This window comes from Dermacentor albipictus, chromosome 6 (assembly GCF_038994185.2).
Source record: "Dermacentor albipictus isolate Rhodes 1998 colony chromosome 6, USDA_Dalb.pri_finalv2, whole genome shotgun sequence".
Classification (NCBI taxonomy): Eukaryota; Metazoa; Arthropoda; class Arachnida; order Ixodida; family Ixodidae; genus Dermacentor; species Dermacentor albipictus.
The window spans coordinates 76,778,929-76,794,607 of record NC_091826.1 but is presented as its reverse complement, the minus strand read 5'-3'; positions in this window follow the sequence as shown (position 1 = coordinate 76,794,607).

Sequence of the window (15,679 nt, the reverse complement as noted above, 5' to 3'; positions counted from 1 at the left end):
GTAGGTTTGTGCGAGTGCTCACACGCGTTAACATCCGTCATTCGAACGTCACCGGCACAGATGCAAAGCCCGAAAGGCACGTGGCATTGCTCCCCTCCAAAAAAAAGCATCGTCTCGATGTTGAAAATAAGCACTTAGTTAAGTAAGTACACAGCACTAGAGTTCGTGGTGAACACAAAGTAAAGAAAAAAAAAACTACGCTAGAAGTTTTCTAACGTGCGTAATACGGCTTCATGCGCACAACATGAACAATTTCAGGCCGTGCGCGCCGTCGCTGAGAGTTCGTCAGCCCGTCAGGAATGACCTCATAGTTCAATGCACCCACACGGCGGACAATCTTGTATGGGCCGAAATAACGTCGAAGAAGCTTCTCGCTGAGGCCTCGTCGGCGAACTGGTGCCCATACCCAAACTTGGTCGCCGGGCGTGTATTCTTGATGGCGGTGTCGAAGGTTGTAGTGCCGGGCGTCAATTGCTTGCTGTCTTACTGTTCGTACTCGAGCGAGCTGCCGGGCCTCTTCGGCGCGCTGCTGAAACGTCGCCACGTCAGGATGTGGGTCGCCTTCATTCACATGAGGGAGCATGGCGTCGAGTGTCGTAGTCACTTCCCAGCCGTAGACAAGAGCGAACGGTGTCAACCCAGTTGTCTCCTGAATGGCGGTATTATATGCGAAGGTGACATAAGGGAGTACTTCGTCCCACGTTTTATGTTCTACGTCAACGTACATCGACATCATGTCCGCCAGGGTTTTATTTAACCGTTCTGTGAGACCATTACTTTGCGGATGGTATGCGGTAGTTCTGCGGTGAGTAGTTTGGCTGTACCGCAGTATGGCCTGCATCAGGTCACTACAGAATGCTGTGCCCCTGTCAGTGATAATGGCCTCTGGCGCGCCGTGACGCAGGACGATATGAAAAATAAAAAATCTGGCGGCTTCTTCAGCGGTGGCTCTTGAGAGGGCGCACGTTTCTGCGTAGCGGGTCAAGTAATCCGTCGCAACTATAATCCATTTGTTCCCAGCGGTGGACGTCGGAAAAGGCCCAAGAAAGTCCAATCCAACTTGCTGGAACGGTTTTCTCGAGGGTTTGATCGGTTGCAGGAATCCGGCAGGTTTTGTTGGGGGAGTCTTGCGGCGTTGACACTCTCTACACGTACGGACGTAGTGCTTGACTTCTTCGGCAATACGCGGCCAGTAATAACTTTCTCGAATCCGCGCGAGTGTTCGTGCAGAGCCGAGGTGTCCAGATGTTGCTTCATCATGAGACGCCAGCAAAATGTCTGGACGTAGCGACGATGGTACAACAAGAAGGTAGGCCTTCTTCATAGGATAGAAGTTCTTTTTGGTTAGGACACCATTTCTCAAGCAGAACGCTGACACACTGCGCTTGAAGATTTGTGGCACTCTGTCACTTCGTCCTTCAAGGTACTCGATGAGGCCACTAAGTTCAGGGTCCGTCCGCTGTTGCGTGGCGAAATCGGAGGCGGGTAACCATGCCAAGAAAAGTAGAGTCGTCGTCTGTACACGGTGGTGGTTGCTCGACGGGGGCTCGGGACAGAGAGTCTGCGTCTGAATGCTTTCTTCCGTTCTTGTAGACTACGGAGATATCGAACTCCTGCAGCCGCAAACTCCATCTTGCGAGGCGTCCGGACGGGTCCTTCAGGTTTGCTAACCAGCATAACGCATGGTGATCGGTAACGACAGTAAAAGGTCGGCCGTATACATATGGGCGAAATTTTGATGTTGCCCACACTATTGCCAGACATTCTTTTTCCGTTGTGGAATAGTTTGACTCGGCCTTGGATAAAGAACGACTGGCATAGGCGATGACGTGTTCTCGTCCGTTCTGTCTCTGAACAAGAACGGCGCCGAGGCCGTAACTGCTGGCGTCCGTGTGGATTTCAGTTTCCGCCTTGTCGTCGAAGTGCGACAAAATGGGTGGCGATTGGAGACGGCGCTGGAGCTCTCGAAACGCTTCCTCTTGTGGTGCATGCCATACAAACGGGACGTCCTCTTTTGTCAGGCGTGTCAGAGGCTCTGCGATACGCGAGAAGTCTTTGACGAAACGTCTGTAGTAGGCGCAAAGTCCGAGAAACCTTCTGACGCCTCTCTTTTCACGGGGCGGTGGGAAGTGTCGCACGGCAGCTGTCTTCTCTGGGTCTGGTAAGACGCCTGCAGAGTTCACAACGTGGCCCAGGAATTTCAGCTGTGCGTAGGCGAAGCGACATTTTTCAGGCTTCAGCGTATGTCCGGAAGACTTGATAGCATGCAGTACCACCTCTAGCCTGCTAAGGTGTTCGTCGAAGGTAGAAGCGAATACTATCACATCATCAAGATATACCAGACAAGTCTGCCACTTAAGTCCAGCCAATACGGTGTCCATTACCCTTTGGAAGGTTGCAGGGGCAGTACACAGCCCAAATGGCATGACCTTGAACTGGTATAAGCCATCTGGTGTAATGAACGCAGTCTTTTCGCGATCCCTTTCGTCAACCTCTACCTGCCAATAGCCGCTCTTTAGGTCCATGGACGAGAAGTATCTTGCATTGCAAAGGCGATCCAAGGCGTCGTCAATTCGAGGGAGCGGGTAGACGTCCTTTCTCGTGACCTTGTTGAGTCGGCGGTAATCGACACAGAATCTTAGGGTGTTGTCTCTTTTTTTCACGAGCACGACGGGGGAAGCCCAGGGACTTTGAGAGGGTTCGATGACGTCGTCGTGCAGCATTTCTTTTATCTGTTTCCTGATTGCTTCCCGTTCTTTCATGGACACGCGGTACGGCGACTGGTGAATAGGCCGTGTACATTCATCTGTTATTATCCGATGCTTTGTAAGCGTCGTCTGGCGAATCTTGGACGATGTAGCGAAGCAATCCTGGTAGGTATGAAGCAGTTTCTGCAGCCGTTCTTGTCTCGCTTGCGGTAGGTCAGGGTTTATATCGAATGAAATGTCAGGAGGTCGAGGTGCGAGTTCGTTTTCGAGCGTGAGGACGTTGCCTATGTCGGGAATGGTCTCGAAGAGCGCCACCGTGGTTCCTTTAGCGAGATGACGGTATTCCGAGCAGAAATTCGTTATCAGTATATTGGCTGTTCCTTCGACCAGGCGGACGATCCCTCTTGCTACTGACAACCCCCGCTCAAACAGCAAACTTGGGTTCGCTTCAACCAATCCCTCCATGCAGCTGCCGTTGTTGGTACCCACTGCGATCAGAGTACTCGACCGGGGTGGCAACGTGATATGTTCATCGAGAATCGCGAGTGAAGCAGATAATGCAGGACTTAAATCGTGCGCGATGGCGTTCTCTGGTGAGAGACTTATGATCTGTGCCTGTAGATTAATGACCGCACTGTTTGCCGAAAGGAAATCTACGCCCAGAATGACGTCACGGGAGCACTGCTCGAGGACGATGAAAACGGTAGGGTACGTGTGTCCTCGCACCGCTACACGAGCCGTACATCTTCCCTTTGGCGTTACTACGTGCCCACCTGCTGTTCGTATCTGTGGGCCGTCCCAAGCAGTAAGAACTTTCCTTAGTTGAGTGGCAAACACTGCGCTCACGACGGAGAAGTCAGCACCGGTGTCAACCAGTGCAAACACATCCCGGTTGTCTATCTTCACTGCTAGGTCTGTGGATTTTGTTGTGGTATTGCACGTGCGTCGGGGTGCGGTGCTGCGGCTTTGCCGGTATTTGCTACTGACGGATCGCTTGCTTTCGTCCCTGGCATGAAGATTATATTGTCACGTCGTTGACACATTTTGTTCGGGCGGCGCAGGCGTAGTTTCATCCCTAGAATGTTGCGGCGGGGGAGGGTTTTCAGCAGTGCGACTGGCCGCAACAGTGCCTCCACCGGTTGTCGTCCTCAGTTTCCCAAGCCAGGGCTGGGGGACCTTCCCCGCACTGCTTCCGCGTAGCTAGGACGAGGAGAAGTAGAGCGGCGGGATGAGGGTGACGGCGACCTGTAGCGGCTTGTTGACGAATTCTGCCTTTGCAGGTAGTGTTCGATCTCGAGTGGCCTTTGGCCAGGTTGCGGACGTGGAGCCCCGATAGAGAACCCACGGATGCCGAGGTTCCTGTAGAAGCAGCGACGGTATACATGGCCGGGCTCGCCGCAGTGGAAGCATAAAGGACGCTGGTCGGGAGTCCTCCAAACGTCGGACTTTCTCGGGGATGCCTGTTCGACTCTAGGCGGGCGGTCATTTGGTCGTGAGAGTTGCAACGGTGAGTACGCCGATCTGGTCGGCCGCACTTGGCTTTGCACCGCGGCGGCATACGACATAACCTGAGGTGGTCGAGGGGTATATTCCGGTGCTTGGTGCGGCTGAACTAGTGGCCCTGTTCCCAGTGCCTACTGGACTTCTTGCCTGATAACGTCGCTGAGCGCTGCGACTTGAAGACTGGAGCTAGGGAACATTTTACGAAGTTCCTCTTGTACTACAGCCTTGATTGTGTCGTGAAGGTTGCTCATGCTCATGGTGTCGAAATGCGTGGGAGACGCACCACAGACCAGAGCAGGGCGTCCGTACTGTCTTCTCCGAACGTCGAGCGTTTTTTCCATGGCTGCGGCTTCACTTAAAAATTCAGCGACGGTTTTTGGTGGGTTCCGCATGAGTCCAGCGAAAAGCTCTTCTTTCACTCCTCTGATAAGAAAACCAAGCTTCTTTTCTTCCGGCATTTCTGGGTCTGCCCGACCAAAAAGATTCTTCATTTCTTCCACGAAGACGGCCACGCTTTCGTTGGGCAGCTGGAGACGTGTTTGAAGTTGTCGCTCTGCTCTTTCTTTGCGAAGGACACTTGTAAATGTAACAAGAAGGCTTCGCTTGAAGTCTTCCCATGTCCTGAGCTGCGACTCTTGGTTGGTGAACCACGTACGTGCAGACTCCTCCAGCGCGAAGTAAACGTGCTGCAGCTTCGCGTCGTCGTCCCACTTGTTGTAGCTCGCCACGCGCTCGAACTGTTCGAGCCAGTCTTCAGGATCATCGCAGGGATTTCCACGGAATGTTGGTGGCTCCCGTGGCTGCTGCAACACGACGGCTGTAGGAGTGATGGGCTCGCTCATCTTGACTGTCGTGGCCTGTTTTGCAGGGCGTGTCTTCTCTGGTAGGAAGCCGTACTCAGGGGAGAGCCCAAGATTCCGGCGACTTCTTCGTGGGTCGTCTTCTTCTGGCTGATGCAGACTGGTGTCACGAGTGCCTGAACGAGCGCTGGACATACCCAGCACCTCCACCAGTTGTCACGAGTGGTGCTACACACCGGTAATTACAGAAGACGAGCGCACAGCAAGACAACCATTTATTGAGGCGAACTTGTGCCCCACATAACCAAAAGCAACTAGCCCAACAGCAGCAACATGTGCAAGCATGGACAGCAATCGACAAAGAACGAACATCCCCTATCTGCGGGCAGTATTTAAAGGCTCTGAAGTAACGTGCGTAGAACTATCGCGGGAGATAGCGCGAGTTGCCCTGCCTGATACGATGGGCCCATCGTAGATACGACGCTATCGCGGTAGGTTTGTGCGAGTGCTCACACGCGTTAACATCCGTCATTCGGACGTCACCGGCACAGATGCAAAGCCCGAAAGGCACGTGGCAATATATTTATGATATTCATAAGGTGAACAGCACGGTTACACATTTTCACAACAGAAAAATACAGAGGTGCACTAGTTCGTGCGCGAGAGTGGCGTTTCATGGAAGAACAGACTAGCAGTAGGGCCCTTGGTGATAAGCGCTCACACGCGCTGTCTAAACAAATACTAGATATAGAGTATGGAGGAATCATTCTTAATGAGCCTTTTCTAATAACTAAAGTGTTTTCCGAACATTATCAAAAACTATTTCGAGACCATAAGCCATTGGATACAGATGATGTCAAGAAATTGTATCTTTAATTCCCCAGGTAAATCAGGATGATTACGACTATACAAATGAAAACATTGATATAATGAGGCAACTGCATGCATGGAGCCGTTAGCGAAGGGGAAGACGCCTGGCCCGGTTGCCTTACTGCCGAAACACCGAATCAGTGTTTTCGTTCCCTCTTATCGCAATTATTACTTCAGGTGTACCGTGAGGCCTTGGAACTAGGGTACCTAACCGCCACAATGTAAGAAGGACACACCGTGCTTATAGCCAAAAGCGATGATGAGACTAAATTGCAAAGCGTTGACGGATATCGGCCTATCTCCTTATGCAACGTGGACTATAAAATTTTCGAAACGGTATTAGCTAATCGTTTGCAAGTTGTAATAAGATCTGGGGTCGGTGATCATCAAAGATGTCGCATCAGGGGCCGGCCCATTCAGACGAACATTGATGTTGCGAGATCGGTGCTAGAGTGTGTAGCTGACGGGTCTGGACAGGTGGCGATGGTACAGCTATGCCTGGCTACGGCGTTCGACAGGGTGAATCACTCATTCCTGTTTACTCTACTACAGCATATAAATATCGGATCCCTGCTCCTTAGAGGTGTCAAGATATGTTACACTAATGGCTCAAAGAGGCTGATAGTGAATGGCTCTCTCTCCTATCCGATTAGGCTTGTATCATCAGTACGACAAGGATGACTTTTTTCACCGCTTCTGCTCTGCTTGTATTTAGAGCCACTTTGTATGACCATTCTTAAAGAACAAAATTTTCAAGGCATAAAATTACTGACTAATGAGGTTTGGGTTCTTGCGTATGCAGACGACGTGTCCTTTTTTTGTACCAATAAATAGGGGGTAAATACTGCTCTAGCAATTACAAAAGAATTTTGTGCAGCTTCTGGTGCAAAAGTTAACTTTGAAAAAAGTTCACCATTTTTGTTTGGATTATCGGCTACAATGTCATCACATTACGCAGTCATTCAATGGTAAAGGATCTGCGGTGTTTAGGTGTGCCTCTCTCACAGTATAGAAATAGCAACGCTCGTTGGTCGGGAGAAGTTGGCAAAATTCAACGTAAAGTGAATTCGTGGCAAGGGCGGAATTTGTCAATGTTCATTCGTGCTGAAGTGTGCAACGTGTTCTTAGCTTCCAGTCTTACGTATGTGCTGCAAGTACTGCACTGCTCACGGCTTTGCCTTCAAGCACTTCATCGCGTATTTGCAACATTTATTTGAAGTTCGATTTGTAAATCGATTCGGCGCGACAATCTGTTCCTCCCCTTTGGACGTGGTGGTCTAGGATTAGTCCACCTCTTCTTCAGGCAAATTGTTTCACGCCTGTATTTCTTTCGAGACAGTGGCCATCCGCTTTTTCCGTGAAATGTTGCAACTCCGTTTAATTCATTATGTTCCTAATATAGTAGTGTCATCAAATGCCAAAGATGTCCCACATGCTCCTTGGGGCTTTCTCAAGGAGGTTGTTGACACATTTCTTTTCTTGAAAGTTAGATTCACCCTGGAGTACGTGTTCACTGCGAGTCGAAAAGCAATTTCTGCAGCACTGATGCACTCTATATTTTCCCAGACCCTTTGTGTCGTGCACCTTATTTAAGCCGACCTTATAGGTATGTACTTAAGCGCGTGCGAAAAATGTGTGCACCTCCTGGAGTAAAAACATTTTTCTTTAAATTACATTCGGAAACACTCCCTCTTAAAACTTGGTTGAATTCGAGAGGTTGCCTTGTGCCGTGGTCAACAATCTGCCGACTCTGTCCATGGGCTGAAACAATAAATCACTGTTTCGCAGACTGTAGGGACGCTGTATATTTTTGGGACATTCTCCAACGTACGCTTACAAAATACGTCGACATGACTACGTATTCAATTAGGTTTCTACAATTTAATGTTACGGATGGACATCCCAATCACATGTTCGTAATACTTGGTTTATATAGCCTATAGAGAAGTAGACGGTGTGATCGCCGTGCCGAAAGCACGCGATCTACAAAATCCTTCTTTCGCGAAAGTGCTGCTTATGTATTAAGTGTGTACGCTGCGCATGAACCTCCGCCAGCCTGGATGCACTTGTTAGATGCATCTGCGCGTTTGCCTGAGCTTTAGGTGTCTAGTTGTGTCCACTTCGTAATATACCTTCAGTTTTCTGTTCCACGTAAAAAAGAAATCTTCCACACCATCCTGAAAACGCCAGTTGTCGTCCGATCCCCGAAGCTAAGCAGCATTGGGTTCGGTCAGTACTTGGAGGGAGACCACTTGGGAACACTAAGTGATGAAGGCACCCTTCTTTTTGAATTTTTCACGCCTATACTTTTTTCTTCTTCATTTGGTCTATTCCGCATGCAGGCATAAAGCTGCAGTATATGGACGCGTTGGTGGAATATAAACACCGCTCATAATCCGCAACATCCTCTTAAAGCTCGTTCCCACTTTTTCGAGTCATTCAGGCTTGACAAAAACTCTCCGCGTGTGTATGCAGGCTAAACTGTCTAAATATTGTTACAGTGGGAAAAGAGAACAAGGTCGTCGACGGTGAAGAGGACCAAGTGGCAAGAGCCTCTCGGAATTATAGGCCGCTGCGTATATACGCTTTGTAAATACAACATGTAACTAGTTTTATACTCGTGACATTTTGATGGACCTGCGGCGTACGCGTCTTCGCCACGGAGCTCATCAGCGGACGTCTCACCGAGCCAGGAACGATGCTTTCAGTGGAAGGCACCGCATCTGCAGCTGCTATGCCGACAACGCATACCCAGTACGTTGCTCTACCTCAGCCGCAAGACCCCGGCAAGGTCACGGGCCTCGATGGTATATCGTGGAAGAATGGTTGAAGATGTACGAGCGCGCCAGCAAGGTGAGCAGGTGGGATCCGACCATAATGCTGGCCAATGTCGTGTTGTACCTCCACGGAACACTGCGAACATGTTTTTACACATACGAGGAAGAGTTCCCAAGCTGGGACCCATTCAAAGGAAAGCTGTCCGATGTTTTTGGTAATCCTACCTGTCGACAACCAGCCGCCAAGTAACTCGCCACGCGTCCCCAACTGCTATCGAGTCGCATGTCTTCTACATTCAGGACATCCTAGCCTTCAGTCATAAAATTGACACTTCCATTCCAGAGGCAGAGAAGGTTGGACACAATATCAGAGGCATCGCGAACGATGTATTCAACCTCCTGGTCTTCAGGAACTTATCGACTGTCGACACCATCATGAAGGAATGACGCCGTTTCGAGCCGGCGAAGAGTCGCCGTGTATACAATCAGTTTACGCGGCTTCCAAATACTGCAGCGACCTCTTCCTGTACACAACCCACCGACCAATCTAGCTCACCACCTCCGAGCGAAAATGTGACCCGAATTGTACGCCGCGAACTCGAAGCAGCGTTTCCTGCCACGCCTCAACAGACGTTTTGGAACACTGTTGAGACGATATCGCTGATCCAGTGCGTGGTTCGCCAGGAAATCGCTAATATGGGTCTTCCCAGTGCCTGCTCCTTGAGTCGCCCTGACACCCGCCTTGCTTCTATGACTCGGTCCTATCGCAGTCCACGTCACGGTGTCCGCTATCCCTGCATTACCAGGAATCCATCGGACTGTCGTACACCTGACCACAGGCCAATCTGTTTCTGCTGCGGCCGAATCAGCCACGTTTACCATCACTTTCGGAGCCCTTGGCCATCCCTTCCTCAAAACATCTTCCGTAATTCAAGTTCACCCCGAATATCCTCACCCCATGGCTTTTACGACGATTCCAACGCTACTACCTCGGCTCGCCGCTATGCTCGCTCGCCCTCACCTCAACGTCGCCAGCCACGTCCGCCCCAGCTTCACCGCTAGCCCTCGCCGACTAACCCAGGACCGTCCCAGCAGGAAAACTAGGCAATGCGCCACCTCGAGGTGGTGCTTCAATACTTTATTCGCCGCAAAATTCACCTTTGACGCTGTTTAGAAGACATAACCTTCTTGACGTCGAAGTTGATGGAACACCTGTCACAGCACTCACAGATGCAGCAGCACACATATCGATTATAACCAGTCACCTACGCCATTGTTTAAAGAAAATTGTTACGCCTGCTGTTACTCGGTTCGTACGAATTGCCGACGCTACCACGGTGACCGTGGTCGGAATGTGTACTGCACGTGTAAGCATTTCCGCCTGCCATACTGTCGTCTTTTTCATTGTGCTTGACGAATGCCCCCATGACCTCATACTGGGCCTAGACTTCCTCTCTGCGCATTGAGCGCTCATCGACTGTTCCTCAAGTACTGTGCGTCTTGACGTGCCTCTAGTGGACGTTCCTCCGGCGCCACATGAAATTCGCCTAAGACCGAGTGATTTTATTCACGTTCCACCACAGGTGTTGACATACATCGAAATGTCGCCTTCTACGCCAGCGCCCGATGGTGATTACATCTGCGCTCCCATACCTGCCATCGTTCTCCCCAACAACGTTACTGTCCCGCATACAATCCTGACGGTCACAGACAATCGCATGTATCTCCCTGTGGTGAATTTAGGGCTCGCTAAGAAAATTTGGTCTAAAGATATCACCCTGCGTTCGATCACTGCTTTAAAAGTTAGCTGTGTTGAGACTTGTGCCGTCGACGCTTGTTGTGAGGCTTTCCGGTCTGGCAAATGTACTGACAACGAAATTAGGAAAATGATTGCCCCGAATGTCACTCCTACGGCGACTGAACAGCTCTGCAGTCTATTGCTTTCATACAAGGATATATTCGACTTGAACAAATGACCCTTACGCCAGATGTCACTTGTCGAACGTCGTATCCATACAGGCGATAATCCACCTATCCATCAGCGACTCCACCGAGTCTCAGCTTCGGAGCGCCACATCATCAAAACGGAAGTAGACAAGATGCTAGCCAAAGATATCATGGAGCCATCGTCAAGTTCCTAGGCGCCCACTGTCGTGCTTGTCAAAGAGAAGGACGGCTCATGCAGATTCCACGTCCATTACCGCCAGCTCAACCGTATCACGAAGAAGGACGTCTACCCACTACCTCGTATTGACGACGCCCTTGATTGCGTATACGGGACACAGTATTTTTCGTCTATCGACCAGCGGTCCGGATATTGGCAAATCACTGTCGATGATATCGATCGTGAAAAGACCGCCTTTATAATGTCTGGCGGTCTTAACCACTTCAAAGTTAAGCCTTTTGGGCTATGCAAAGGTCCGGCTACCTTTGAGCGTATGATGGACTCATTACTTGATGAATTCAAGTGGTCGACTTGTCTGTGCTACCTAGATGATGTTATTGTGTTCTCGCCCTCCTTCAGCACACACATGAGCACCTTTCAGCTTGCCGTTTTTCGCAAGGCCGGTCTACAGCTCAACTCCAAGGAATGTACTTTCGGCCTCAGTGAGATTACTGTTCCTTGACATGTCGTCAATGTGACTGGCATACCACCGGACCCAGAGAAAATTCGCGCCATGAAAGAGTTCCCCGTTCCACGGTTCGCAAAAGATGTCCGAAGTTTCGTGGGCCTTTGCTTTTACTTCCGCCGCTTTGTTAAAGATTTTGCCACCATAGCATGCTGTTAACAATGGCGAGCTGCAAGGCAAAATTGCCACCCAATTATGACAAGGGGGCAAGACGCGCATTCCGCACCCTCTCCGTCACTGCAGCTAGGAGGCGTTCGAAGAAGCGGCATTTGTGCTGAAAACCGCCTCCTTCCACCAGCCCCATCGGCATTGTGACGGAACGAGTTCGGTATGTGAACAATGGTTCCGGAGTTCCCCACCGCAGACCTGATCTGACACGCAAGGACAAGCTGCCGCGGGAAAGCCGTGTTTTGGTGCTACTCATGCCTCGGCATGACGCAAGACAACGAGCTACCCACAATTGGCACCGATACTTCCCGGAACGGCACCCCTCCAACGCCGTCGTTTGGGCATCGGAATGTGTGTGCCTTTGTGCACGTAAACTGTTCCGCGGAGTGGCAGCAAGTTGGCGATGAGTAAACGAATAGTCGCCGCCTCGTATGGCAGGCGGGCCGAGTGTATAAAAACTGTTGTTGTGCGAATGCTGGATACACTTCTCTTGAGCAGTCATGTTAGACTGAGTCACTTCTCTTGAGCAGTCATGTTAGACTGACACACTTCTCTCATGCAGTCATGTTGGACTGATACTCTTTTTCTCAAGCAGTCATGTTGGACTGATTTAATTTCTGTAAATAAACCTATTTTCCTCGTTCTCGATGAGAAACAGTTCTTCACTTCATCAACGACCTCAGCGTAAATAAGTTGCACGACGGCATGGACCAGCTAGCTTCGAATTCATGCCGTACTCCAATCTTGGCAAAGGACCACGAGCGATGGGATTGAGCCCCCAATCCTGACAATGCCCTCTCGCAGATCTCGTGTAGAAAAGTGTGCCGTTTTCATGGGGACCCTCTCAGGCCACCACCTTTTCTCGCCTTACCATCACGCTCACCACCCCACCGATTTTAGGACATTTCGCTACTCCAGCCCCCACAGAGGTGCGCAGCGATGCCAGTGGCCACGGAATTGTTGCCGTCTTGGCACAAGTTTAACACGACCATGAACGCGTCAACGCGTACGCCAGCCATCGTTCGTCACCTGCGGAGCGGAACTACTCCGTTACCGAGCGCGAATGCTTGGCCGTTGTGTGGGTAGTGGCGAAATTCCGCCCCTGTTTACACGGCAGGCCCTTTTCTATTGCAATGGACAAGCACGCCCTCTGTTGGATTTCGTCCTTAAAGTTCCAACAAGGAGGCTTGAACGAGGAGCTCTGCGGCTGCAGAAGTATTCCTATTCGTTGGTATATAGGTCTGGTCGCATAGAGAAGGAAGCCGACTGCTTGTCCCGCTACCCTGTACACACACCCGCCAACACCGACATGGACGCTTCCGCAAGTCTCCTTTCCGTTTCCCAGCTTTTGGACATGGCCAAAGAGCAACGCCATGACGCTATTTTGAGGACCCTCATTGACCGAATGGAATCTGTTCCTGCTGATCCATCATTACGGTGCTTCGTCCTCAACGACGGAATATTGTCCTATCGTATTGTACCGATATTGTACCAGCGCACTTTTCATCCTGACGGTCCTCGCCCTCCCCTTGTCATTCCTCAACACATCCGCTCCACCGTGCTTCAGGAGCTTCATGACGCCCCAACTGCCGGACACCTTGGGTTTGCTCGCCCTTACGACCGCGTGCGCCACCACTTCTACTGGCCCGGCCTCGCACGCTCCGTACGTCGCTATGCACCTGCTTGCAAGCCCTGTCAACATCGCAAAAAGCCAGCAACGCTTCCTGCCGGGTACACACAGCCGATCGACATTCCACCTCAGCCTTCTTTCGCGTGGGTTTGGATCTCCTTGGCCCTTTCCCCGAGTCCAGCTCTGGCAACAGATGGATCGCTGTCGCTACGGATTACGCGACGGGCTATGCCATCACTCGACCACTTCCCACGAGCTGCGCAACTGACGTCGAAGATTACCTCCTCCGCGCTATCATTTTAGTAAATGGCGCTCCACGACAGCTCCTTACTGACCGCGGCCGCACTTTCCTCTCCCAAGTCATCGCCGATATACTACGCTCATGTTCTACCGAACACAAAGTGACCACCTCCTATTATCCCCAGACCAACGGCATTACTGAGCAACTTAATCGGACCATTACTGACATGCTCTCGAAACTTATTTCACCCGACCACAGGGACTGGAATGTGGCGCTGCCCTACGTCTCGTTCACCTATAATTCATTACGCCACGATATTGCTGGGTGTTTCCCCTTTTACTTACTCTTCGGTCGTGACCTTGTCTTACCATTGGACACTTCACTCCCCTCGATAGAACATTCGAAGACCGAGCATACGCGCTACGCCATCGCCCACGTTGAGCATGGGCGCCGCCAGCTTGCCCGTAGTCGTCTGTTGGCATCGCAGGAAGCTCAACGGCACACTTACAATCGCAGCCATCATGACACATATTTTTCACCAGGCACTCTTGTGCTACTTTGGTCCCCTTGCCGCCGAGTGAGGCTCTCCGAGAAACTTCTTCCGTGCTACAAAGGCCCTTACCGTGTTCTACATCACGTGACAAATGTCACTTACGAGAGAATCTTCGTGACCTCCGACATGCCACCCGGTTCCACACCACCTGACGTCGTACGCGTCTCTCGGCTTAAACCTTACTATGCCCGTACCGACGGCCCCGTCTGAAGCACCGGGACGGTGCTTTTTTTTTTGCCGGGGGTCGTGTTACGGTGGGAAAAGGGAACAAGGTCGTCGACGGTGATGAGGATGACGTGGCTAGAGCCTCTCGGGATTCTCGGCAGCTGTGTATATACACTTTGTAAATACAACGTGTAAATAGTTTTATACTCGTGACAATATGAACTGAGGTTGGCGACAGACTTGATTGATATTCTCAGCTCTGTACAGGAAGCCATGGAGTTGCTGCAGGAAAGGCAGGAGACAGCCGTACTCTTGCTTCCCGTGTAGCGAGATATGGAAATTTGCCTTACGGAAATCTTAAGCACAGGCACATTTGTACGCAAAGACGCGGCTCAAGACATACAGTCTAGCCTGGAGACGCGGTTGGCAAGCACGTGGACTGACGGTGTTTTTTTTTTTATGGTCGCCTTTCTAGACACACGGTTAAAGTTTTCTTGGTGTGAGGCTTCCATAGCCAAGCTGATGCGTTATGCTTGGCTGGGGAGGGGGCCTCTTATGTTAGGACTGTACAGCGCTAACACTGTCTCGAATGCAGACTCGGAAGCAGGGACAAGCATACTGGCGTTTGAAAACACCAGGCACGATGAAAATGCCAATCAAGGCAATATGCCTGCATCTATTGCAGGAGGAATGTCTCTTTACCTTACAGAGGGAACTTGTGCAGATACGGTTAAGCCTTTGAGCTACCGGAAAGCAAACGCTAGCCCCTTTCGCTTGCTTTCCTGCCTCGCAAATTTAGTTTGCACTGTGAATACGACGTCAGCTGACGTGGAACGCGTGTTTTCTACGGCATCCCTGATATTGACAGCGAAGCGAAATTGGCTGTCAAGCACCTCTTTCGAGCAGCTCATGTTTGTGATGCGCCACAAGCAAGTAGAAAGCAGCTGTTTTATCTCACTTTTCTTTTAGAACTAACCGTTGAAGCAGCCATCGTTTACACTTCGGGTTCTCAAAACTAAGCAGGGAAGCGCCCGTTGAGCTCATTACATTTTGTTGGAAAATTTCGATGAATAAAACCAAAATAAAGGTTCTCTTTGCACCTTGCAGTGCTTGCTACCTTTACTGCAGCATTTAAAAGCCAGGACGACATCTAAGCAAAAATACGCTCTGTCGTCATGTTAGCATTATTAAGCCTAAACAATATTAAAACATCAGAAGCTGTGAAGACATGCCGATCACGCAAATACTATATGTACCGTGAGAACTGTGCCCTATGGGAATTAGTAGGGCAGTTGTACTGCACGCTATATGTAGCCAAGCTGCTATCATTAGACCGTGGTAACGTGTTATTGCGTATTTTTGGAGTTCTTAACGCGTCTAATGACATCAGCTTTATCGTGCGTTCATCGGTAATTCAATCAAACTAACCAGATGCCTTTCCTACGTTGAGGAATTACAGCAATAGAGCTAAACTGCCCGGCCACTCGCGGAGTGGGAATTGGCTACGTTTTTTTTTAATTCCGATTACATGAAAGGAATGGAAATGCGGCACGTTAAAATTCCCCGGAATGGAATTGTAATAGAATAGGGGCGCCCATTCCGCAACACTGCTGCCACCGCAGCTTTCACATCGC